This window comes from Protopterus annectens, chromosome 2.part0 (genome assembly GCF_019279795.1).
Source record: "Protopterus annectens isolate FY-2018-M chromosome 2.part0, PAN1.0, whole genome shotgun sequence".
Lineage (NCBI taxonomy): Eukaryota > Metazoa > Chordata > Ceratodontiformes > Protopteridae > Protopterus > Protopterus annectens.
Window position 1 is genome coordinate 73106743 of NC_056728.1, and position 26643 is coordinate 73133385.

The 26643-nt window shown below is 39.7% G+C and overlaps 1 protein-coding gene across 1 annotated transcript in view; it reads left to right on the top strand.

Moving 5' to 3' along the window:
* The window catches only part of LOC122792964 (gap junction gamma-1 protein-like), a 243554-nt gene that overhangs the window by 13823 nt on the left and 203088 nt on the right, over positions 1-26643 (top strand). The window lies entirely within an intron of this gene.

Sequence of the window (26643 nt, forward strand, 5' to 3'; positions counted from 1 at the left end):
CTTAGGTTTATGGATATCAGTTGGGTATGACCACCCTATGTTTCCAGAAGTCTAACATTCCTCTTATGCTGTGCTGATGATGTTATAAGAAGGCAGAAACATGCATGTCCACAGCTAGAGGGGTTTGGCTTTAATGGCCTGAAATTGTCCATAAAAAAAGACAAAAGTAAAAGAAAAAAGTCATGGACATTCAGAAATGCCATTTAGCTGAAATACCTGATATCCTTAAAGGGTAATTTACATATATCCCATGTTGCCTCTGATTCAAGAGGTTTAAGGTATCACATAGTGAAAAGTCTAGCTTTACAATTTCCTGTGATGGAAAGAGCTCTTTCAACACTGTAGTTAGAGTGATTAGAGATGAGTATGCTTACAGATGTGACTGTGAAAGGCTAGCCAGTGCCAAAGTGTACTGTAAAGATAATCATATAACCTTACCTGTCATTTAAATAATAAATAAGTCGTATACAACTTGTTCTATTTAAAGCAGATACAATGATAGTACTTATTGAGTTAGGGAAAGAAATGTGGTCAAGAATATTTGAGTCACAATTGAGAAGTGCAAAGTTCAAAGAATGGACACTTTGTGTTCTAATGGTCAGATACAGTGAGATTTGAAACTGTTGTGTATACAGTATTGTTATCAGTAAGCTGGGCATATGATTTCTTACACTTTTCTGGAAAGATTATGTAACATATTTGGAATGTTTTTGTTTTATGTCTGTTTATACCTCGTATCTATAGTGACAGCTATTCAGAGTTTGCAGAATTTATGGAAATTGTAAGCAATGGTGTTAATAATGCATGTAAAGCTATATTTGTAAGACATGGAAGCAATGCCTAATACCATTATCTCATGTAATGGTCCACAGTTTGCAAGCATATTACTGACAGTTCCACTGTAGGATTTGTAGGCTGAACTGTTCACAGCCAAGTAGTGATGAGTCAAAGGGCAGTTCAAACTGTAAAAAACCTTAAGAACAACACTCAGAGCATCAGTGGTGACTATTATACAAGTGTATAGCTTTGCTGGAGTACATAACTTGTTCCATTTAAGGTGTGTATCTATGGCCAGCATCTATTTCACAAATAAATTACCTTATTCTCCTTCCTTACTTCAGGCTGAACATATGAATTTAAGTGCAAGAAAGATGGCTATGTTAAAAAAGGTGGGGGTATATTTTTGAATGTAAGAGTACACCACAAAAAGCAGCTAGGAGGAGTGATTGTAGTGAACAGAGAGTAGCTAAGATGGAAAGCTGTTGAGAGGAAATCGGAGACTTTTTTCAAATTAATATGTTTCAAAGAGATTGACAATATTAATTTGTTCTATGCAAGAAGTCTCCAGCCAAGAGGAGCTTTAGGAAGTTTCTAGGGAGTTATCCAAGGAGGTGTTCTCTGAGGCATTTCAAGAGGCAGTAGTAAATGATCTGAGTACTTATCTGAGTCAGTAAGGAATGCACTTCCTAGTACTTCACAGTAGAAGAACAGACTGTGGACAATTCCAAATATTCAAAATATGCAAACTTTGTCAGGAAAGCCAACAAGTATTCAGACTGTAACAGGCCTAATTAAATTCCATGTTGAATTTACTAAATGTATTAATAGTGTGATTGTCTTTATACTTGAAACATTGAAATTATACTATAAAAGGAATACCTAAATGTCTTTGTTAAATATAAATAAAAGTGATATCTGGCACACTTTTAACAAAGACCCACCAAGAGTTAAATTATCTCAAATCTAGCATACCAGGCCACTCTACAAATAAAAATGTTTTCTTGATTGGTGACTGTAAAGTCAGACATGGATTCTCCACTCATTAGGCTGGAAGAAGGCAGGGTGATAGTGAGTTGTGTTAGAGCAGTCAGGATTTCTGATATTTCAAGGACCTGTAAGACCCTTTCACTTCACAGATGGCTACAGTGTGGTGTTGGTCCATGTGGAGGTGAGACTTGGGATGCAAAACCCAAGTGGATATGTAGAGACAAATGTCAGACCTCTCCATACATGTCACAAATGCATGTGAGACACTGGTCCTGAGTGGAATACTTCCTTCCTTCTCTCAGAATGATGTTTAGGTATGAAGACAAGATAATTGGATTCAACCGTTGACCACAGGCTTTTTCCCTGAGGTTTGGCACCCAGCAGTGGTGATGCCACTTCGTAAGAGTGGGTGACTTTGGGAGTTTTAGGCCCATCAGCCTGATAAGTCTTAACTGCAAAGCCATGAAACATAATGTAACTGACCTGTTAAACTATAGTACAAAAATCTCATCATTCTAGACCCTTAGCATTTTGGCTTTGTTGAGGGTAGATCCAGCTGATGAACATGGTTAACTTGTTTGAGAGGGTAACACAGTCAACTGGGGTCATGCTGTCCACATGGCACACTTTGACTTGGCTAAGGCATTTGCCACCATCTCCTATTGTAGCATAATTAATAAACTTAATGTATTAAAAATAGATGTCAGTATGTTAAGATGAATTGCAAATTGGCTAAACAACAGAATCCCTGTCGTATAGATGGCAGATACTTCATCAGAGGGTATAAATGTGACCAGTGATGTCCTAAAGGTTCAGTGCTGAGATTGCTTTTATACATCTTAGTTTTCTCATCTCCAGACCAAGAACTCTGGCTAATGAATTCTTAATTAATTTGCAGCTCGCTATAGATTCCTTACATTAGTATGCCATTAATGATTTGCTAAAGCACGGGTATCTTACTCAGTGTACAAAATGCTTTGTATAGTTAAAGGTAACACCTTGTAACATTGGTGATCTGTGTTCCCCATGTCAGAAGTTGGATGATTTGCTTACCATTATTAGTAGTAAATCTAGACTTACTAATGATGATTGCAGTTGTGCAGTTTGCACAGCTTAGAGAACTGTTGTTAAGTACATTAACAATTGAAAACTGATGAGATAAATAATGTTAGGCAAGGAGCAAATAGAACATTTAGGAAAGGAAGTGGCTGTTGTCTGTAAAGATCACTCAACTCCTATTGAACAAGATAATACCACTGATAACTTTGGAATTCTGCATACAAGTGTTCAGCAATCTGAGGATTCAGAGCATATAGAAGGGAAAAAAAAGACGTTCACAACGGTTTACATTGAAAACCTTGAAACTGCATTGGTCAACTGGCATGTGGTGAAATGGCAGTTTTCAGGTTGGCAAAATATCAAACCAAAATGTATCGACTACACTATGGTGAACAGGTAGTGTAGTTCGAGTATTTGGGTGTGACATTATGCAGGGAGATCGTGGTTCACTGAGGAACTGGAAATTAGCCCATTTCCTCACTGTAATGCGATCTCGGAGTTGGTCTATTTAATGTGCATGCCCCCCTGCAAAATAGTAGAATTAATGTACCATTGACTGTAGAGTGTTACAGTATGTTAATGTGCATAGCAGGAGGTTAATGACATCACCTCCTGCTATGTTAAGTACATTGAACTACGGATGTCGATGTACTCATTTTCGCATTGGTTGCTGTTTCGTAAATTCTGAATTCAGCATTTTGTGTCGACATTCTGAACGGTCAACTGAATCGGATTCGAAATTTCAATAGTAAACCGTTAACTAACAAGGACGAAAAATGATAAAGGTCTGTAAAGCAAAGAGAATACATACTAAAAAGATACTACTTTATTATTTGACACAGATTACATGAAAATGATAGCATTTTTTATCAGAAAACCTTCAATCAGCAGAAAAAAGGCATAATTTTTCCAAAAGAGAAGGTAAAAAAAAAGTCAAGGGGCATGTAAAAAGGAAAAAAAAATCAAAACTGAATCTGGAAGGATTGAAGAAAATTATTCTGAGAAATAGAGGAGAAAGAGTGACATTAACAACATGGCTCAAGCTGTGGATGTACAAAACCAGCTAGATGAGAACTGCATACCTGCAGATGTAATAAGCAATGAAAACAGTTGGATTAATAAGACTAATGGTGATGAAGATCATTCCTTTGCAACAGTTGATAGAGCAGATATTACTGAATTAGAAGTTGAAGATTTTTCAGATCTAGTCAGAAAAGGTAGTCTTGTAATTGGAGTTTCAGTTATTAGAGGAACTGCTACTTGCATTGCAGAGAAAATAATGAGCATCTTAATAGTGCTATGCTTGCCAGGAGATGTAAATGATCCTTAGAACACCATAATGTAAGGAAATATGGATCTGTTTTTATTCATGTTTATATAAATGATCTCATCTGCAAGGACTCACTGACTTTGTATGTAGGGAACTTACAGCCCTGTTAGCATAGTCTGTATGGGTGTTAGGACATATTGTTAACAAGTCATATATAGAAAGGAGAATCATGTCAATGTGAAAGAAACAATTTTATGGTGAAATATCTACATGAAAAAATGTCTTGTTTTAAAATAAAAAAGGGACAAAGTGGAAAGGAGAACATGTACATCCAGAAAAAAGAAAGAAGGAAGAGAAGGGGAGTTAGAATGAAAATGCTACCTGTGTAAAAGGGACTGAAGAATGGGGGAGGGGCGGTAATAGGAAGGGAGTGAGTACTGCAGCAGTGAAGATGAGGACATCTACTGTTATGGTAAGGTTTTTACACGACTGTACTAAGTCCGTCTTATATTACTGTTGCAGTATTCATCACATCTGTGAGAGTACAAAAGCTACTAAGAAGGTGGGGGGGGTGGCAAAGAGGAGCCCTCCACAAACCCATGCAAGATAGCCTTGGCAAAGCTTGCCCTGGCTATGGAAGCTACATCCAGTTTGTACAGTTTAATGAATGTGTGAACCGAAGAACAAGTAGCTGTTTCAGGGATGGAGTTGGTGCCAAAACCCGTGTAGAAAGCCACTGCTCTAGTAGAATAAGCTCTAACAAAAGCAGGCAACTGTTTTCCATGAAAAGAATGACAAAAGGAAATGACCTTGGAAATCCAGGAGGAGATGGTTTGCTTAGAAACTGCCACACCTGATGCCCTGGTATGAAAAGAAACAAAAAGTTGGTCAGACTTACAAAGACCTTTGTTTTGTCTAAGTAATATCTGAGTTATCTGTGCAAGTCCAAGGAATGAAGAACCTTCTCACTAGCAGACCGCGGAGAAGGAAAAAAGGAAGGAAGCTGGATACACTGATTAACAGACAACTCACGAACCACCTTAGGCATAAGAGAAGGATTCGTAGTGAGAGACACCCCGTCTCTGTGAAAACCAAAAAAGGAGGGACTGCCATCAAGGCCCTGAGTTCAGACATCCATCTGCAGAGGTTAAAGCAACCAGTAAAACAGTCTTCCATGTGTAATGTTGCAAAGATGCAGCAGTGGTAGGCTTGAAAGGAGCCTGAGTCAGTTTTTCAAGAACAAAATTAAGATTTCAAGAACAGGCTTTCTTGGGGGTCTGATATGAAGTGTGCCTTTTAGAAATTCCTTGACCTCAAATTTAGAGGCCAGAGCATAATTCAGTGGCAGACAGTCAGAGCTTACTGACAAGTGAGCTTTCACTGAAGAATATGCCAAGCCAGTATGTATCGGTTCACACAGGTAGGAAAGAACCAAGGGGATCCCCACTGAAAAGAGATGCTGGTGATGTTTAAGACACCAGACAGAAAATATGTTCCTCTTGGACATGTATGATTTTCTGGCAGTGGGTTTCCTGGCCTTTTGCAGGATCCTAAGCACATCCTCAGAAAATTGCTGTAAGAAAGGAATCAAAACCCTATCACCCAAAGTGTCAGTTGAAGAGTGGATAGGTGAGGGTGAAGGAGGGTTCCTTTGTCCTGAATGAGAAGGTCCATGCTGTGAGGCTGATTGCCCCTGGCCAAATAGAATAAGAAGGGGAACCAGTGCTGTCTAGGCCAAAACAGAGTCACCAGCAAGAGTGTTGGAGTGCCCTTCTCAAGGAAGGGAAGGAAAGGCATAGAGGAACATTCCCTTCCAAGAGAAAACAGTGGCATCCACTTTCCAAGCCAAAGGAGTTGGGACTCTGGAACAGAATTGAGGGTGCTGCCTGTTCAGAGGGGAGGCAAAGAGATCCACTTGAGGAATGCCTGACTAATGAACAATGTCCTGAAACACATCTCTTGTGAAGCATCCATTTGTGAGGTTCTGTCCTGGACCTGCTGAGAGAATCTGACACAAGATTGGGCTGTGAAGGTATATAGACTGCCAGCAGGGTCACCTGCAGATTGATAGCTATTTTCCATGCTTGAAGGGCAAGTCTGCAAAGAAAGGAAGACCTGGTGCCCCTTGTATGTTGATGCACCACATGACTATGGTGTTGTCTGTATAAACTTTCAAGGGACTTGGCACCCAGAGTGAATGGAAAGCTGGAAGAGCCAGAATGAGAGCCCTCATTTCCTTGATGTTAACGTGATCTTCTCTGTGCTGAGGTGACCAAAGGCCCAGAACCTTCAGGGTGCCTGAAGTAGCTCCCCACCCCAGCTCTGAAGCATCAGTGAAGAGTTCCTGGGATGACTGAGAAGGTTGGAAAGGAACATCTGGATTGAAAGAGATCTCTTGAATCCATCAGTGAAATTTCAGTTTGGGACAAATTAGATAGTCTATCAGGTAGCAGTGTTGAAGCCACACTAATTTTAGATAACATTTTAAGTTCCTCAAATGAAGCCTGGCCCAGCGAGGTATGGGGATGGTAGAAGCCATGACCCCTAGAGCCCTGAGAAACTCCCTGGCTGGAAGACAGGACAGGGAATGCAGGGAAAGAAAATAATTTGAGAGACAAAACCTTGGAGGCAGTAAGAGAGGCCAGCATTGGAACCATTTGGATCCGCAACCTAGAAAAATGTGATTCTGAGATGGAATCAGCATTGACTTCTGAAGGTTGACAGTGAATCCCAGGCTGTGCAATATAAGCTGGGTAAAATGAAGATCCTGCACTAGCTTGGTTTGGAGTGGGACCTCTGAAGTAAGTGGTTATTCAGATAGGGAAATATCTGAATGCCCTGAAGCCTGCAAAAGGCAACTACTGGAGCTAGTCATTTGTTGAATATCCTTGGCACTATTGAAAGCCCAAAGGCTAAGCAGAGAAAAAAACAGTGAAATGCAAAAATTTCCTAAATAGAGGATGGGTAGGAATATGAAGGTAGGAGTTTTTTTAGATCCAGGGAAAATAAAAATGTTTGGGAAAGCAACAGAGGGCAGAAGAGTCTGAAGAGAAAACATTCAAAAGATGACACTTTGAAAAAAGTCTTGAGGAAGGAAAGGTCTAGGATTGGTTTCCAAAACTCCTCTTTCCTGGGGACCAGAAACCTTCCAGAATAAAACCCTAGACCCCTTGTCTGCGGAACCAGTTAAGTGGTGCTCTGGTCTAACAGATCCTTCAATGCCCTTGGAAAATGAGGAAGTTGCTCTGCAGGAGGTTGAGGGATACCAGAGAAGGAGGGAAGTATGTTCAGGCAGGACAGTAACCTTACCAGGTAATGGGTAGAATCTGAGTGTGTGTGGTGATCTTTTGCCAAACTGGGAGAGACAGAGAAAGCCTGAGTGACAAAAGAACATGTCCGAGAGGAAGGAATGGCAGAAATTCAGATGGCTGCAGACTAGTAAGGAAAGGACTGCTTCTGAGGCTTAGACATTTGGGTAGGCTTAAGAAAACACATGCCCACGAGCCTTCTTACCCTTGGAAGACTGTCTAGGTAGTGTAGACAAAAAAGCAGTCTTACTAGGATAGTTCCTATGAAACTTGGGAAAGGGAGAAATAAAGATATGTTCCAAGTCTTTCATGACCTTACTCTGATCCTGCAAGGTCTTAAAGAGCTCTGTCACAGCAGTGCCAAATAAATTTTGGTTATCCAGAGGAGCATCTAGAAGTTATGTTTTAATGTCATCTGGCAGGGCTTGAAGGTGAAGCAAGGAATAGCGCCTCATCACAGAGATAGAGGCAGCAGCCCTAGAGAAGGGATCAGTTGCATCCTAGCTGCATTTTATAGAGTAATGGGCAACTTGAGAAGTGGAACCTATCAAGGAGAAAGATGAAGTCTTGCCCTCAGAGTCAGACATGTCAGAGACCATCTTCCCAATCTGGGAAAGAAGAGACAAAATTTATCTTAGTCATATGGGTCTAGTAATTTATAGCCCTAAAGGCTAAAATAGCATAAGTGTATACTTTCTTACCAGTACTCTACATAGCTCTACTGTCCTTATCTGAGGGAGGGAATTTGGAAGGGAGCAAAAGCCTAGAAGGTTCATCAGTAGACATAGAAATCACTACTGGATCAGATGAAGGGCATTTGTATAAGAACCTGCAGACATTGGGCACTTTGTAGAACCTGTCAGGCTTCTTAGGAGCTGGAGGCTGGGAGTCTGGTGCAAAGGAAGCAGCTGAGAAGGTATCCAGCAGAGCAGCCAACACAGGAGGGACAGCAGAAGGTTTAGGAGACTCCATTTGTAACGACTCATAATACCTTTTTTTTGGATGTCTGGTAATTGATAGCAATCCCATTTGAAATGTTCCATCTTACACAGACTGTTCTCCAAAGGAGAATCAGGACTGACAGATTCTTCCTCCTCCACCTCATAGTCTAAAGGACAAGGCTACTGAGAGGAGTAAGCTTAAGAGTCAGCATCGGAGTCAGAATCTTCATCCGAGGACTCGGAGTCCCTTGCCCTTTTGGAGTAGAGGACCACAGGGATGCAAGAACCAAAACCCCCTGAGGAGGCTTTAAAGCCATCAGTGTATTGAACAAGCCTTGAGTGAAGTTCTGCCATTCTCTTTGTGGATGACACCACATTTTAGACTTCTTTCTTTTCTTTAACTCATTTTCTCCAGTACAACTCTTTTGAATGTGTACGTTATCACCTTACAGTTCTAACAAATATTCATTGACAGAGGGCAAATATCAATACAGTTGTGTTTGCGATCATGCATGCTTCAAGATAAAATATTCTGATACCTTGTATATAGCATGGTTTTGGAATTGTTAATGCAAATATGAACAAGCAATATTTGATGCCTAGAGATGCTGTAGGAGTTAACTGCAGAAATGTCTTGAGGTGCCTCAAGAAAGACTTCTGGTGAAGGCTGGACAGCAGCAGGCTGAGGCTTAGATTTCCTGGCCTCCTTCTTGAGCAGTAGCTGTATCTTGGGGTGAATTGATTCTACCATGGTAACTTGGGCCAACAGCTTGAGATGTTGATTCTCAAGATAAGTGGGAAGGACAGAAAGACGGCTACTTAATGTCTTGGGCACAAAAGCCTGACAGATGAAACACTGAGTGTGGTCGTGAGATGCACCTAAGCAAAACAGGTACCTGTCATGGTGGTCCTTGTGGGGAATCTGCCTCCTACACTAACCTTTTCCTTTCTTGGATGACATAACCCACTGAAAAATAGAATAAAAAGAATAAAGGAACCTGAAAAAGGTACTTATTATGAAGATGTAGGCGTGGCATAAACAGCAAAGTGAAGGGCGTTCAGACACACATACGATAATGGCATTTGGACTGGAAGCCTTGGAGTTCTGGGTTGGGAGTGTTTGTACATCACTTTTGTGCCCCACGCTTGTGCAGGGAGTATACATCTGACATGCAGTGCTTCTAGGTGATAAAGGCTTTGGTGTACTGGCTGAATGTTGGGCTGGCCTTGGCAGGAGATCCCAGAGGTGATGAATATTGCAACAGTGATTACAGGAGGACATCCTACCCCCACACACATGTTAAAACAGTGTCATGCACTCCATTCTGGATGATTGGATGGGTATTTATAAATTCACACCTTCTTTAACGGGCGTAGCCTTGAATTTCTTATGGTACAGCTCCTTGAGTATTAATAAATGTCACTACTTTTTGGTGTCTCTTGGCAGTTTCAGGTAAAACAGTAAACACAGATTTTAAATATTCTTGTAAGCCTCCTTTTCAGAGTTTTTGAATATAGGGCTTCTCTTCCTAAAACCACCTTAGCCATGTGTGCCAACCCTGGCCCTAGCCCTGTACATCCTTTGCATAACAGGTATCGCTAATGAAGACAAATGTGTACTTCAGACATACCAGTACCCAAACACACCAACACATTTATCCCCTTCTCAACGCACGCACATCCACAAAACCCCAGTGTCAAAACTTTCATTATAAATGAAACTTTTGGCTTTAATATCCACTCCCACTTACTTAGCATTTGATATTGCATGCCTTGATTTTATTCCTGCACTTGCATACAACCACTTTTGACACTGTAATCCAGTGTATGGAACCCTACACACACACACACACACACACACACACACACACACACACACACACACACACACACACACACACACACACACACACACACACACACACACACACCTCACTTTCATTATGATGGTCTTTTAGTGACTCATTTGTAAATATTTGCATTTCAATGGGAAAAGCATGCTGAAGACTCAGACTGCTGTGTCTGTGTAACTGCTGCTGAGTAAGGGGAGGGGGGGGGGTGAGGCAGTCTTGTTATTTCCTTCAGGAGAATGATTTCCCGGCTGTGTGTGCTTGTCTTTGCGATTGGCTGAATAATGGAATGCTCAGTCTTTCCTTACCAAGTACTTTTTTAAAGCAGTTGTCCATTTGTTTATATTTTGGGGTATTTTTGACGTCCTCCCCGATGACCACAGAGCTTCAGTAGTTTTGTCCAAGATTCCTTTATATTTATTCCATTTAGGGGGTGTAGTCAGGATGACCGACTCCGAAAGCCATTACTTAATATCAAAGGGACATTTTTGGTGTACCTCGCCCTCTTAATTCCACAAGAGCACAAGATACTGCAGTGAGTGACATTACGGTATGATTTCTGAAGTTTTCCCTTGATGTGTGCCTAAGTATTCTAATGCTGTGATCTGAAACATGGCCTGATTGTACATAACATAAATACATATACATATATTTAGCTAGACAGCTAATTGACTGATCATGCATTTGATTATTGTAAACGACAGTCATTGAAAGTGTCCATTTTGAGTATGGTGGAGTCAAGTGTTTTTTTTTTTTCATGGGCACCCCAATACCCCTCATCCCCCCTTACTTGCATGTAAGACAATAGTGGCTCTACCACTGGCTTTTCTGGTCCATCTTTGTCCTGATAAGCCTGGTGCTCTGTTTGTACCACAGTATCTTACCATTTCTGTTTGGCAGGTGAGTCCTTCCTCTTCAATACAAAGTGTTTAACACATTATTGGAAGCTTCTTGTTGCATTGCAGAACTCAGCAGTGAGAATTAGGAAAGGGTATGTCATATGCAGCCATGTGGAAGAACCCTAGTGAAAAGCTGAGTGTGCAGTGCTGACTTTATGTTCAAGTCACCCTGCACCCACATTTATGGCTGTTAGAACTGCTTCACTCCTCATATAACTGTTGGTAATGCAGCAGAGCACATAGTTTTGAGAAATACCCTCCACCGACCCTAGTGCGTGCCTTATCTGTGACCGAAACCTACAGCCACTCTTTTTGTAAAGGAAGGAAACTGGTACTGACCCCTTGATCTTTCTTCCTACCTCTACTGCATTTCCTGGCCTGCTGCTGCACCCACATTTCCTAGGACACCCAGAGACACAGGTCTTCTTTCCTCTGTAGTATTTTGGCTATGCACTATTTTTAACTAAGGGTATTTGGAGCTTTACTGCTTTCTGACAGAATTTGCCGTGTCACATTTGGTTACATAACATAAAGTTAACATCCCTGCTTCCTGTTGGCAGTTGATTGCAAACTTGTTAACACACTTTTGTGATGTGGAATAAAGAAAATTGTGCTGATTCACAGCTATTTGTTGTGGTTACTGCCTGCAACGTTTGTGGGACATCTTTCTCCTCTGATCAATAAAAATCCCAGCATTGGCCTTTAAAAATCACAGCAGTGGGCCTGAAAGAGGAGCACCTTTTTCTTTTTCACAATAGAAATTTTTTATATTAAAGAACCCATTTTGCTAGTAGTATGAAGTTTTTGCATAGTCTTAGTTTTATTTATTTAATAACATATGTACCCATAAAATGGTTTTATGGGGAACATCAGAAGTTTAGGAGGAGCAAGTCTAAATCTGAGGGTTAAAGTCATAGAGCTGTGCATAAAACATAGCCGTTCAGAAGTATGTGTAGGATTTTTAGATTCACAGACACTGAACAGCTGTGCCTTTTAAAAGCACAACTAGAAGTCATGTTCTGAACAAGATAAAAGCTTTAAGTTATTTCTTATAGCATGTATCTCATAAAACTAGGCATGCATTGCTAGTTTGAGAAGTTGTACTCCGGAATGGCAGAGTTGGTAGTCTATATAGGTGCAGCAGGCTTTGTACTTCCTGTGCTGAAATACTTAAAACACTGGAAGGGTGCAGTGCAATACATATTCATGTGTTTATTGTGATGCTTGTCTTCCCATTGCTATAGTCAGTTAATTAAGTCAATTAATTCTGCTAGGTTTTAGATCTGATGTGCACAGATGAGCATTCAAGTCAGAACAAAGAATCATATTTCTGCTAGCTGTAGCCTGGTTTACCTTGCACTGTTCCTCCACTGACCTTTTAAAAATATTCTAGAATTAAATCTTCTGCCAGGAGCAGCTGTGATGGATTTTCAAGTTTCATGTGTTTTTTGTTTTTGGATGGAGGCTTGGAGGAGGGGTGGGACAGTGAGCTTGGGGAGGGGGGTACATGAAGGAAAGGAAATCCAGCTGCTGTCTGAAGTGGGGGAGGGGAGACTTGCTGTCTGATTTTCTTGAAAGGATCATGCAAACCAGGTATTTGTGAGACTGAACCGATAGAGTCATGTTTCACTGAGATCACAGTTTGGTTTGAAAGAAACACAACATTCCCAGCCTTCACTCTAAAGGATTAAATAAACTACTCAGATTTGTCTCTGCTTTGTTTCTATGGCATACTCAAATTTTGCCATTGTCTTTATTGCCACTGTAGATGAAAATGTACACCCAAGTTAATTTTAGCATTGTGTAAAGGATGTTGCACAAAGTAAAGCTAAAACAGTTGGTTTCTCATATTTAATCATTTACATTAAACTGAAAAGTAGATTAGCATGTTAATTTTGTTTCTGGAAGCACTAAACAGCAATGCAACTATATTCAGTTAGGATGAACTACTTAGTAAAACTGAAAAAACTTCTTTAAGTCTTGTACAAGTTATAGCCGTGTTTGCAGGACCTCATTTCACATGCAGTCGTCAAATGGACATTTTGTAGTGAGTTCTGTGCCTTAGAGTTGAGCAGCAGGGTACCAAAGCTGATTAGCAAAACAAGGATCACAAAGGAGAATGTGCATTCTCCATACTACCTTTTTAGGGTCAGAGTGAGCTGTCCCAGCAAGCAACAGACGTATGTCAGACGTAAAATGTTGCTAAGTCTGATAGATTGGAGCATTTAATATAGGAATCTCCACTGTCAGAATCAGTTTGTTCATGGCCATATTAATGCTGACCATCTTAAAGTACTTCCAAGATGACTTAACCTCTTAGTTTATTTGTATGATTTATTAGCTATTTTTCTTTATAGTATATGGCTTTGCACTGTAAAAAAACAAAGGCAGAGCTCAGATATCTGATACTACAAGTATGTTCCCTATTGTTGTCTTTCTTTCTTCTCTATCTTATTTCATATTTGGTACCTTGCAGGTCCTTTAGTTTGCAGTTGTCTAATTTCTCCTTTGGATCATAAGGACCCTAAATTAAATAGTTGCTATCCAATACCAAATTATTCTGTACTGTCTGTATTGTGCATAAACTGATAACCCTCTCCCCCTTTTGTTTCCTTGTACTGCTGCATTTTGGTTGATGTTTTGCATTTTTTCCATCCCTTATGGAATAGACCATCAGCTGCCGCTGAGATGCCAGGAATCACTCTTGACCCTGACCCTGGACCTAATTAGCAACCTCCCCTTGCCTGAGAGGAAATTGAGGCGCCCCACATTACCTGCACATATGCATTTGTGCTGCTTCTGAACCTTGTAATCAGATCCTGAAGCCCCATGTAGTTCTTTGTTGCCTAATGATTCTTCTACCTTGCAGCTGTTCACATGTTACTGTTAAGAAGTGACCTGGTTCAGGGAATAACAAAGAATAGATGCAATGCTTATGCATATCAGCAGTTGCAGTATAAAGTGCTCTTTGTTAAACTATCTTGCTGCAGTCAAGCAGAGACACAAACAGGATAATACGGCTAGAACACTATAAACGTGTGTGTGTGTGTGTGTGTGTGTGTGCATATATATATATATATATATATATATATATATATACATATATATATATATATATATATATATACATATATATGTATATATATATATATATATATATATATATATATATATATATATATATATATATATATATATATATATATATATATATATATATATATATATATATATATATATATATATATATATATATATATATATATATATATATATATATATATATATATATATATATATATATATATATATATATACATATATATATATATATATATATATATATATATATATATATATATATATATATATATATATATATATATATATATATATATATATATATATATATATATATATATATATATATATATATATATATATATATATATATATATATATATATATATATATATATATATATATATATATATATATATATATATATATATATATATATATATATATATATATATATATATATATATATATATATATATATATATATATATATATATATATATATATATGCATATATATATATATATATATATATATATATACATATATATATATATATATATATGTGTATATATATTCCACAAAAATGGCACTCCGAGGCAAAGTACACACAAATAATCCAAAGAAAATGCCCAGGCCAGGAGATTCCGGACAGTTCAAAATACATTTAATAGCAGGCAACACAGTAAATTAAGACCATAAAACGCTGACAAATACACAAGCGTTTTTCACACTCAGTACATGACTTCATTTTAGTGCGTTTGTTTACTATGCCAGCCACCTAAAAGTATGCAGAAATATAAGAAAAATACTGATTAAAAAATGACAAGAAGAAAGCTGCTTTCTTCTTGTCATTTTTTAATCAGTATTTTTCTTGTATTTCTGCATACGTTTAGGAAGCTGGCATAGTAAACAAACACACTAAAATGAAGTCATGTACTGAGTGTGAAAAACGCTTGTGAGTGTTTGTCAGCGTTTTATGGTCTTACTTTACTGTGTTGCCTGCTATTAAAAGTATTTTGAACTGTCCGGAATCTCCAAACCTGGGCATTTTCTTTGATACATATATATATATATATATATATATATATATATATATATATATATGTTTTTTTTTCATAAGATTGTCTCATTATATACTTTTAAAAAAATTGATTTATGTACTTCTAACACATCCATATAATGCAGACACAACAAAGTCGTTTTTTGCGCCATCCCATAATCTATGTATTCATAGGTTTTAAAAAAATCCTTTAATGTGGTTCATATTGTCAGTCCTTTTTAATAATGCTGATGTTTGTCTTTTGATGAGACCTTGAGTGGTCTACTGTGAAAGGGAGACATTTCTTGTCAGTAATCTTGCTTTTCTTAGCTTTGCTGACGTTACTTGCATCAAGGGCTTGTATGTAAGACATTCCGTTAGCTGTCTTGCAAGGAAATGAAAACACAAAACTTTTTATCCCATGCCTTCCAAGTGGTTGTCATTATCTCACACATCTGACACATATCTAGTACTTGTGTGGCTGCTCTACACAGGAAGGAGTTGTTATCAACAGTGTGAGAAGTTGGCGAGACTGGTTCTATGATGGATAATCTCTCTCTAATGCATAATACAGATAGAGCTTAACTAGAAAGATTTCTGAGTGATGTGCAGATAACTTGAAATGCCAGTGGAAAACACCAGAATCCTTTTTTTCTTTTTCTTTTTTTTTTATGGGGAGCAGCTGTTTGTCTTGAAGTGACTGTGAACATCTAGTGATCTTAGTAAAATGGCAGGCAAGGGGTTTAGTGAGAGAGAAATCAGAAGTGCACTCACCACAGAACTATACAAAAACATTAGTAAACAGATACGTTTGGGCTTGAAGTAGACCAAAGGTTGGCAGCCTAGTAAAAGTAATTATACAATAGGGCACAGAAGGAAATAGCAAATTAAGTTTGCTCTGAAGTGGGTGTTGTGTGTAGACACTATTTAGTCTGGGTAGAAATGTTTTTCATCTGATGTTACTAGGGTTTCCTTATTTAGGGAGTTGTACTCAGGTTAGCTGGGTAATGCTGCAGTGTTTAAAATGTCAGCAGGCTAACTTTCCACCCCCAATTCTGTGGCCTTGCAGCGGTTACACTGGGAAACCATACTATGTACTAGGAACACGTGTGATATTATTTATTTATTTTTTGTTAGTTCTCTGCGGTTCCTACGGTTCCTGTAGCCTACTCTTAAGTTTATTATGGACATCTGATGCAAAGTTTTAAAATGTTTTTTTCCCTGCAGTGGCAGTCCCTTTACATTAAGACTATTAACATCCTAGCAGAAGTTTTCCTACTTTAGACCAGTGATACATCTCACAAAAATACCTACTGCTGCTCGATTTTTTTGCTGAACTCTTGCCTGCCATGGTTTACTGTGACTGTCTTTTTTTTTTTTTTTATTGCCTTTGCTGAAGACAGTATATGCCAGTTGCATGTGTAGCATGCCAGAATTCTGTAGGTAGCCAAGTATATTAATTGTTTCTCTGTCCTGAACTATCACCTACAAAACTGTTAATTCTAAGTTCAGAAATTCCATCATCATAGCCCATGGTAAAGAAAAACAGGTGCAGTACTATAACTAGCTTTGTCATGTGTACACAGATATCCATTAGTACCACTTTCTTCAATTTTTCAGTTGGTTTTAGACTGAAGATCCATTGTTGTCTTTTTCATCCGATTCAACTGTTGGGTTATCGGATCCTACTGGATTAGACCTTGGCACTTTTCCAGAAGCTTGGATATAGGGCTGTGATTCTTCCCCTTACTCATAATTCACTCAGTTCCTCGGATTACCTCAGTTTGACGCTTGTTCTGTTGGGAGACACTATTCGAGGGTTTTGATAAAGTCATGGGATAAGTCTAAAATTTTCCTTTTTGGCTCTCTGCAGTTATATATTATTCTGTTTCTTTCGGAACCTTTCTGAAACCTTTTCAGCCCCTCCTCTCCCACTAAAAAAAAAAACATTATACTATACTGGTTAAGTTACAATCTTCCTGTAAATATATATCTTTTATATAATGAGAGTGAGGACGTTTGTTTTCCTGATAGAAACAGTTGGCTGTGTTTGTTGTTGTACGAGTTGTTACTGGGGTTTGTTTTTTCTTCCCGCCATGTCAGACAAGGCCACTGGCTTTAAAAATTTCTCAGCTATGGGCAAAAGATTCCTCCAAGGGATCCACACCCCTTGTGTGTATCTCGTTTACAAGTGTCTAATCTGGACAACGAATGTGAAGCCTGTTGTTCTTTTTAGCTGAGGGTCCTACAAAGCTACTGTGATAAACTTGTATTGAAGGGCCTTCTTCCCACTCAAGCAGGGGGTTAGGCCACTCCTGTGTTTGACCAATCTTATCTTTCATCAATAGATGGAAAATCCAAAGGAGAAAGAGAAAGAAAAGAAAAAAAAGGGCAAGGAACCAGTTAGAGAAAGAGAAAAAAGAGCAGGAGAGGAGGTCAGAGAATGCTAGAAAAAGTTCTCGTGAGCCATCGGAGTTAGCTGGTCCAGCTGTAAAAACATGAGAAGTGCAGATGCAGAAGTTCTCTGGATTCGTTCACCATTATCCCCTTTACAATTTTTCCCAGAGCTGATAAGCCCCAGGCTTCAGTCTCCATTTCTGCAAGAGAAGCACCAACATTCTTCTGTGCCTCCATCAGTGGCTTTATTCTTTAGATCCTTCCGTTTGTGTAGGAGTCTTTCAGAAGCCAAAGTGGACAGGATGATGAGGAGGTTTCTGCGGGCACAGATTCAGTTTGGGGGAGGTTTGTCCTGGTACCATCCCCATTGGTAGCTACAGGAATGGTCCACACAGCCCTGCCATTGGTTCATCCTGTTCCAAAACGACCATCAGATCCGAAACCAATAGATGTGAGTCTACCCTGTTAAGGTTCAACCATAATAAAATAAACTTCAGATGAAAATTATAATTTATTAAAAGAAATAACACATACGTATGGGAGACAATACCCAGGAAGTCATGCCCCCCTGAACAAAAGAATTCATGATCTTTTTATAGGAAAACTTTAACAAAGTAGTAAACTTTATCAGTCGTACCACTGCTGGCATCCAGTAGAAAAATACTAACTAATACAGTTCATAATACAGTTTATTCTTCAGACCATTACTAAATATGTAATGGAAATATAAGGTAAAAACGTCCCCACGAGGAATGAACCACGCAGAAAAACACAATGTAAGCAAATATAAAATAACGGCAACGGAAACACAGCAGAACTGAGAGCTACCAAATAATAAGGAGCCTTATTTAAATAAATCCTTGGATCACAATATTGGCTTTAAAGAAACCCTATCATGAAGGCCAGATGTCTTATCTGCTTGGAGCTTAACAATCCAACATAACTCACTATTTTCTGTAAAATTCTTAAAATCTCACAAACGTAAACATTCCTTAACATTTTCTATAACCTTAAAACTAAAAATATTATGGCTCCCAGACTCTAAAACATGCTTGGCTAAAGCATTCCTGCTGTCACCTATCCATATGCTGTACACATGCTCCCTTATTCTTTCAAAAAAACTGACGATTAGTTTTACCCATATAAAAGGAATACATGATGTGCAGGTGCTAGGTAAATGACATTTGGAGTTTGGCAGTCTGCAACTGGCTTAAATGTAAAAACAACCCCAGAAACAGGATGTACAAAAGTATTAGAAACATCAGTACAAGAACAAAAATTATATCTATCGCAGTGGCTGGTGGCAAAGTCAGTAGAACGCAACCTAAAATATGGGTTGACTGTTCTATAACATAGTTGTCTCTTAAGAGATTTCTTATTCCTATATCTAAACCATGGTTCTCCCCCAACTGTGCCTCTAATCTAATCATCAGCTGCCAAAATAGGCCAGTTAGTTCTGACGATTTCACATACATCCTTGATTTCTCCGGCATATGTCAGAGTCATAGGAACAAAATCTTCATGCATTTTCCCAACCTCAGCACCAACCACAGCTGTGTTGTAGGCACTGCCATTATCTCCCAAAAAATAGTGTCTCACCCTATCTGACCTCATACCCATCACTTCCCTGCACATAGAGTCAATCTCATAATGCCTATAATCTCTAATCTTAAACTCATTCTTCAAAGATGTTAAATTATTAATAAATCCTTCATCAGTATTATTCAGCCTAGAGACCCGCATCCCCTGTCCCTTAAGAACATTTTTAAACACATACAGGGAATGCATGCTCCTTCATTGTAAAACAGCATTCTTCAACCAACAGATAGCACACAAGTCTTCATCAAACAGCATTCTTCCTACAAAGTTTCCTATAGAGCCTTGTATTAAACTCTGCCCCATTGTCCACAGAGATGGTAACGGCAAGAAACATTATTCTGTCTCTGTAATAATGACTAATAAATCTAAGAAATGACGCTGTGCTATGCAAATGCAAAATAACACAATTCAGTTGTTCCACACTTCCACTCCACAGCAAGTAAATGTCATCTACAAACCGCCTGTAGAATGAGACATACGTGGAGAAACACTGCCTGTCAATACATATTCTTGCTCCCAGAAAGCTAGAACCGAATTGGTGTAGATGTTGGCACAAGACGTACCCATAGCTACACCAGCCTTCTGGATGTAGCAGTTGTCCTCAAACTTACCAGATAGAGAAGCAGTCTAGGAGCTTTCTTAGTTTCCAGCTGGGAGCCAATCATTTTCAGTTCAGAGTACTGCCCTTTGGTCTCACCAGAGCCCCAGGGTGTTCATCAAATGCATGGCACTGGTAGGAGTGTATCTCAGGCTGCAGGGGTTCCAGGTGTTCTCATATTTCGATGATTGGCTCTTTACTGTACCAACTAAGGATCTATTAGTTCAATGCAGAGACTTCTTGTGCCACAACTGGTTATTAGAATCAGTCTTATCAAGAATCAGCTAACAACAACACTGCAGATAGTTTATCGGATACTACCTGGACACAAATTCTCAAATAGCCAAACTTCTGCAGTCTAGGATGTTGTCCATGCATCAGGTAGCTTCAGAGATTCTTCAACACCCTTGTCCACCGGCAAGACTTATTCTCTAGCATTTAGGATTGATGACTGCTTCAATCACTCTAATTCCTCAAGCAAAGTATTACATTATAGCCCTGCAGTGGACACTATCCGTTCAGTGGTCCTTGATGTCACATCGTCTTCATACACCAATACATCTCACACCTATATGCAGGAAATGCACTGGATGGTGGATGACCTCCCTTACAATCTCTTGGAGTAACCCATTCTCTCCTCTGTCTCCAGTAGCCACTATAACTACGGACGCTTGCCTTCTGGGGGGGGGGCATTTCTATGGGAAGACTGTTCAAGGTTCTTGATCATCTTCACATTAATGTCTTGGAGATGAGGTCAGTACTTCTAGCATTGCATGCCTTTCAGGACTCTTACCCCAAGGGTATGATCTTCCATCCAGACAGACAACATGACAATTGTCTGGTATTTCAATAGTCAGGGAGTATCCTATTCAAATCTGCTATGCTGGGAAGTTGTGAGAGAGTGGCAATGGGCTTGTCTTTTAATTGTTTTCTAATTACAACGCACATCCTAGGACTTCCAAATGTTCTAGCAGATAAGCTGAGCAGGTCTGTTCTTCTGCCCAATGAGTGGTACCACTGTTAGACCATGGCAATGCAGATTTTCAGCCACTGGGGCCAACCTTACTGCAGCCTTCTTGCTTCGTACCTAAACAACAAGTGTAGCAGTTACTTGCCCTAATCGCTCCATAGGGCCAGACACAGAGGGACACTGTAGTCCACAGTTGGCCTCTGGACCTCCTTTATGTCCCCCCCCCCCCCCTCTGATAACATAGTTTCTTTAGAAAGTCAGAAGGTGCAAGCCCAGATTTACCCTGATTGCTCCCTTTTGTCCCTGGCAGTTTTAGTAACCTTTTCTCTTACTTCATCAAGTACATCCACCCTGGGTCTTGGACACCTGTCCATACCTTCTGTATCAGCCTCAGTGGGACCTGAAATCTCTGAAAGTAATTGCTTGGTTTCACCAATGACAGTGCTGGCCAGGGATGCCAAGCTGTTTGCCCTAGTTACTCAAAATCTTTCTTCTCAAAAACCAAACACCAAAAAGGTTTATTTTATCAAGTGGAAAAGATTTACTATACAAGTGTGCTGTAGAGGTTTAGACCCTTTTGCAGCACCCTGCCCATCAATTTTAGATTTTTTTAGGTGGAATTGTTTCATAAAGGATTTTTTTTTTTTTTCAATTATTAAGGTGCAGTTAGCTGCCATTTCCACTTTTCATTTGGGACACAACGAGTCTGCTGTCTGTTAAAGATTTTCAAGGCCTTTTTGTAAAGAGCCTTACTTTTAAGACAACCAATCTGGGATCCAATTCCCCCCTTAGGATGTTACTGTCGTGCTCTAGGCTTTGACAAGACCTCCGTTTAAACCCGCTTCTGCTGTGGATCTAAAATGTCTTTCTTGAAAAACTCTTTTTGTGTCACTTGCAGGAAGAATCTCGGAGCTGGACTTACAATGTAAACCACCATATCATTTTTTTCCCCATAAAGAGAGTATCTTTAAGAACAAATCCCCACTTTCTTCCAAAGATGGTGTCTGAAGCAAACCTTAATAAAACTGTCTACCAGAGTTTTCCCCTAAATTCTCAAACAAAGGGGAATATACTTTACATTTGTTAGACATTCTTTGTCAAATCAAATTTTACTTACACAGGATGAAGGACATAAAGTTTGACCAACTCATGTTTGCCTTTTCAAAGCTAAGCTGGGTCATGGAGTCTCTAAAGTAAAACTGTCCAGATGGCTTTCTGACTGCATTGCCGTAGTTAATGCAAAAACATGTTTGACTTTACATGGCAAACAAAAGGCCCATTCTGCTGGAGAGGTGACTGCTTTCACTGCCTTTATGGGAAAGATTCCTATTGATGCGATTTGTGCTGCAGCTACTTGGTCTGCTGTTCACACTTCTGTGTCATATTACAAGTTGGATGTGCAGTCCAGATCCCGTACATCCAGCAGCTCCTCCATACTCAGGAATGTCCTTCCTTGAATCCACACGGATTTGTTTATGGTGCTGTTTTTCATATTTCATCATTGGTGGTTTGGTATTAAGTAGGCCTGTATTCAGGTTTATATTCAAAATAATTTATAACTGTAAGCAGGCAAACTCTATCTGAGGTAATTTGGGGGACTGAGGGAAATATGGATAGGAGGAGTCAAGGCCCTGGATCCAAGCTTCTGAAAAAGCAAAGAGGTCAGATCAAGTTGGATGGGATAACCTAATGGTTGATCTGGATGAAACAAGACAACATGGATCTAGCGTTATAGTAAGTACATAATATTCTGAGAATGAAACAAAAGTTCAGTGAAAAGTTTTATTTTGGGGAGCTTAATGACAAGATGAATGATCAGAATCCAAAACTTGGCTTTAATTTGCGGGTGTGTGTGGGGGAGTGCAGATCTCTTGACTGCCCAATTAATTGAACTTCTGCACAGCACAAGTATGCATACAGTTTAAGTTACTGATTCATACATTTTTTGTGTGTGTGGGTTGGGGTGTCTCCTGCACCCCTGTGTGATGGCAGTATGCAGCTTTACTTTCCCAGTTTATTTTATTGTTCTTACACAGAGACTGCTGTTGTGGAAGAGCAACTCTTGGAATTAAGTTCATGCCCTCACAGCTAACTTACTTTTATGTTGTCACATGAAAGTGCATGAATTTGGAAAACTGTCTAAGAAGAACCCATTCTACTGAAAAGCCAGGCTCAAACAAATGCATTTTAAATATCCATGCTTTAAATAGTGGAATGATTGCTTCCCCCCTTTTGTTTTAATGGCATTGTTCAAAACACTGCAGTCTTGCACAGCACATAAGGAGTTTTTGAAAGCATTGGTAGCCTGTCAAAGACATTCAGGCAATCAGATGTGCCAACTTCTGTGCAGATAACTGCATGTATGCAAAAAGTTAGGTTCATAGGATCATAGATGTGTACAAGGCTAATGGCCCTGGAGCCTTTACAAACCTAGCCCATAGGATTACCCTGATATCGTGCCACCCGACCTTAGTTCCCAGTGTCTCTGTCAAGTCGAGCCACTGGAGTGATCTGAATTTTTTATTTTCCATCCGCTCATCAAGGTTTCTCTTGAAGAGGGCCAGTGAGGTGCTCTATTTGTCATGTATGGGAAGTCTATTCCATAGCGAGGGCAGTCTCTGGGTTATGAACCTGTCCCTCCAGCATGTTCTATTGTATTGATTGTGGTAATGAGGTTGAGGTCACTGGAGCGTGTGGTATGGAGGGATTGGGATTTCTTTAGATTTAGCATTTCTAACAGAGCTGGATCAGACATGACTATATATGTCAAGCAGAGATCGCCTCTAAGTAGGCGATATGAGATAGAGAATAGTTGGAGTTTTTTGAGTCTGTCCATATAGGACAGGTGTTTAAGGCCTGGGATCCTCTTTGTGAGGTACTTTTGTGGCCTCTCCAGTTGTTGCAGGTGTCTAGTGAGGTACATGCCAAATGAGGTATTGTACTCGATGATTGGCCTAATGAGGGAAGAGTACAGGAAGACAATGACCTCTTTCTTCCTGGATGCAAAACCCTTAGTAATGAGATGTGCCACACAGAAGGACTTTCTGACCACAGTGGCAGTGTGGTGGTCAAAAGAGAGGCTGCTGTCAACCTGTGTTTGCAGATCTCTTATAACACCTTCTGTGTTCACTGGACTACCATCGATGTGGTAATTCATGGGAACTGGGTTTTTCCCAAAGAGGATGACGGCACATTTTTTGGCATTGAGCTTAAGGCCATGGTTCTGACAGCAGTGAGGCCTTTCTGTAGGATGTCAACATAATTTGGGGAGTTAATAATAGCTCCCAACTTGCAATCGTCTGTGAACTTTGTCAGCCAGAGAACCTTTGTGTTGGCCTGGACGTCAGAGAAGTAGATACCAAACAGGAGAGAACCCAGGACCGAACCCTGTGGGACTCCACTCGTGACTGATCGGCAGTCTGACTTGGAGTCCGCTATTTTCACACTGGGGGTCCTATCTTTGAGCCAGTTTGCAACCCACCTAGTGATATAGGGGTTGATACCTAGCTTAATGAGTTTTTCTATGATTCCTGAATGGAGAATGGTATCAAATGCCTTGGCCAGATCAAGGTAGGCTGTATGAACCACCTTGCCTTCATCCACAGTTCTGGTGACTGAATCAAAGAAGTCGACCAAGTTGGGCAGGCATAATGTACCCTTCACAAAACCAAACTGTGTGGGAACCAGACTTTAGAGATTCCCTATATCCTTGTTTATTAGGTCCATGATGATCCTTTCCATAGCTTTGCATATCAGACTCGTCAGGCTAATAGGGCGATAGTTCCCAAGGTCTATAGTCGCTCCTTTTTTGTGGAGAGGAATGACTGTAGCAGTGCACCTTTCGGTAGGGATAAAGCCTGAGGTGAGGCTGTAATTGAACAGGGCACACAGGTCAGGTGCCAGTTCACTCAGTAGTTCAAATAGAACACAGCCAGGGATATTGCCAGGTCCCATGGAAGCTGCATTCTTGGCCTTGGACAGTGCTGTTTTAACCTGTGCAGCAGTAATACTGGGTGCCTGGCAATCTACTGGTATTGTGATTGGAGTGTGGCAGGTTGACTTAAAAGTGAAACTGAGCACTCTGTTATATACAGCACGACATGGTTTGTGTGTGTGTGTGTGTGTGTGTGTGTATGTGTGTGTGTGTTATAAATATCTCCATCATTTGCATAATTTGCGTATCTCTCATCTCAGAGCATACACAACCGCAGAATATTGCATCTGTTTTGAAATTTCAGCTCTGCATTGTGCATGATTATGTATTCATTTCTTTATCAGTTTGGATCAGCACTAAAGATTTAAAAAAGGGATTTCATAATGGTAAATTAATGAATTTCCATTGCATTTACATATTTAATGGTTAGGAAGTTGACACTTTTAGGCTGCTGGCTTTTCCTCAGCATTTGACAAGATAAGGTTGCATCCATAGTGGGGTTCTCATTTGGGACAAGTAGCCGTCTTAAAATCATGTGCTACCATTTTAAGCTACTTAAGTGTTTAAGCACTTCAGGCTTAGCTCTCTTATGCTGATAGCGCTGTATAGTGAAGGCAGCATTACGCAGTATGTAAAGCATGGAGTTTACCATGTAAAACAGTAGAACTTATAGTTTGCTGGGCAGGGACAAGTTACATACATATGACATGACCTAGGGTTACACAGCATTGAGTATTAGTTAGATGACCAGCTGGGGCTTGGGGTGGGGGATATAGGAGATTGTCAATTTTGGCCATCTTACTTTTATTACTAGGAGGGATGTCATGTTCCTCTCTTCTACGCAGTAGCACCCCAAGCACAGATGATGCAGATGAAGGAAGCTGTAGTTGGAATCACAGAAGAAATGGAGGAAGGGACAAGCACTGTACTGTACAGGGTTTGGACAAAAATAGTATACCAGTGTTTTGATTAGGGGCATCAGAATCAAAATAAAATAGTTGTAACCGCTAAGTACAGTATAAGGAGATGTTTTAATGTTGTGTACAAATTTTTGCTGTCATTCGTTTTGTGATAATAGAGTAACTGCAACACAGTTAAAACAACAAGTCTGTCATCATAAGTAAGTTGAAACTGCACAGCAAATGAGACAGTGCCTATCATTATTGGCATACGAGAGATGCTGAAAGCCATGACAGGGGTATCAACTACTAGGAGAAAGCATGATAACTGCTTACCACCACTGGCTCACCCTTGCAGGGGAATGAAGTGGTAATTAAATTTGCCGTTGGCAGAAGAGTCATGTCCAGATGGTCATTTGGGCTGTGATGGACCTAAATGTGAAATGCACATAAACATAGATTTCAGTCAGCATCTCTAGATAACAGTTAAATCTCCTGAAAAAAAGATAGCTATCATATGCTTTAGACATCACCTGTAACTTTAACCTACCTATGTACATCGACAGCTTGTCTGCTCACATTCTGTATATCTTTTTCTCAGCAGTGCATCCTCCTATCTTTAGTTGTTAACTCTATTTCCTCTTAGAACAACCACGTTTACATTTCCCTCTTACAGGTCTCTCTTACTGTCCACTGTTTGCCAAAGACAGTAGGATATATGTAAAACTGCACCATGCAATCCGTCCTGTAGTACTGTATTTTAGTAGGGTGGAGCAAGAGCTGCTTTGGTCAGCAAAACCTTACTTCATTTCAGTCATGGATCTCATTGCTAGGGAGCTGTGTTTGTCTCTGTTCTGCCAGTATAGAACACACATCTTCATCGTGTTCCGTACTCCATGCAGTCTTTTCTCAGTATTTCTTGCTGCATCTATTAGGCACCTTCCACATCAATCCGCTGGGGTGATGTCTGTATCTCTGTTAACGTTGCAGGCCTCTTAAGTCATTAGGCTGCCACTGCTGGTTTCTTCT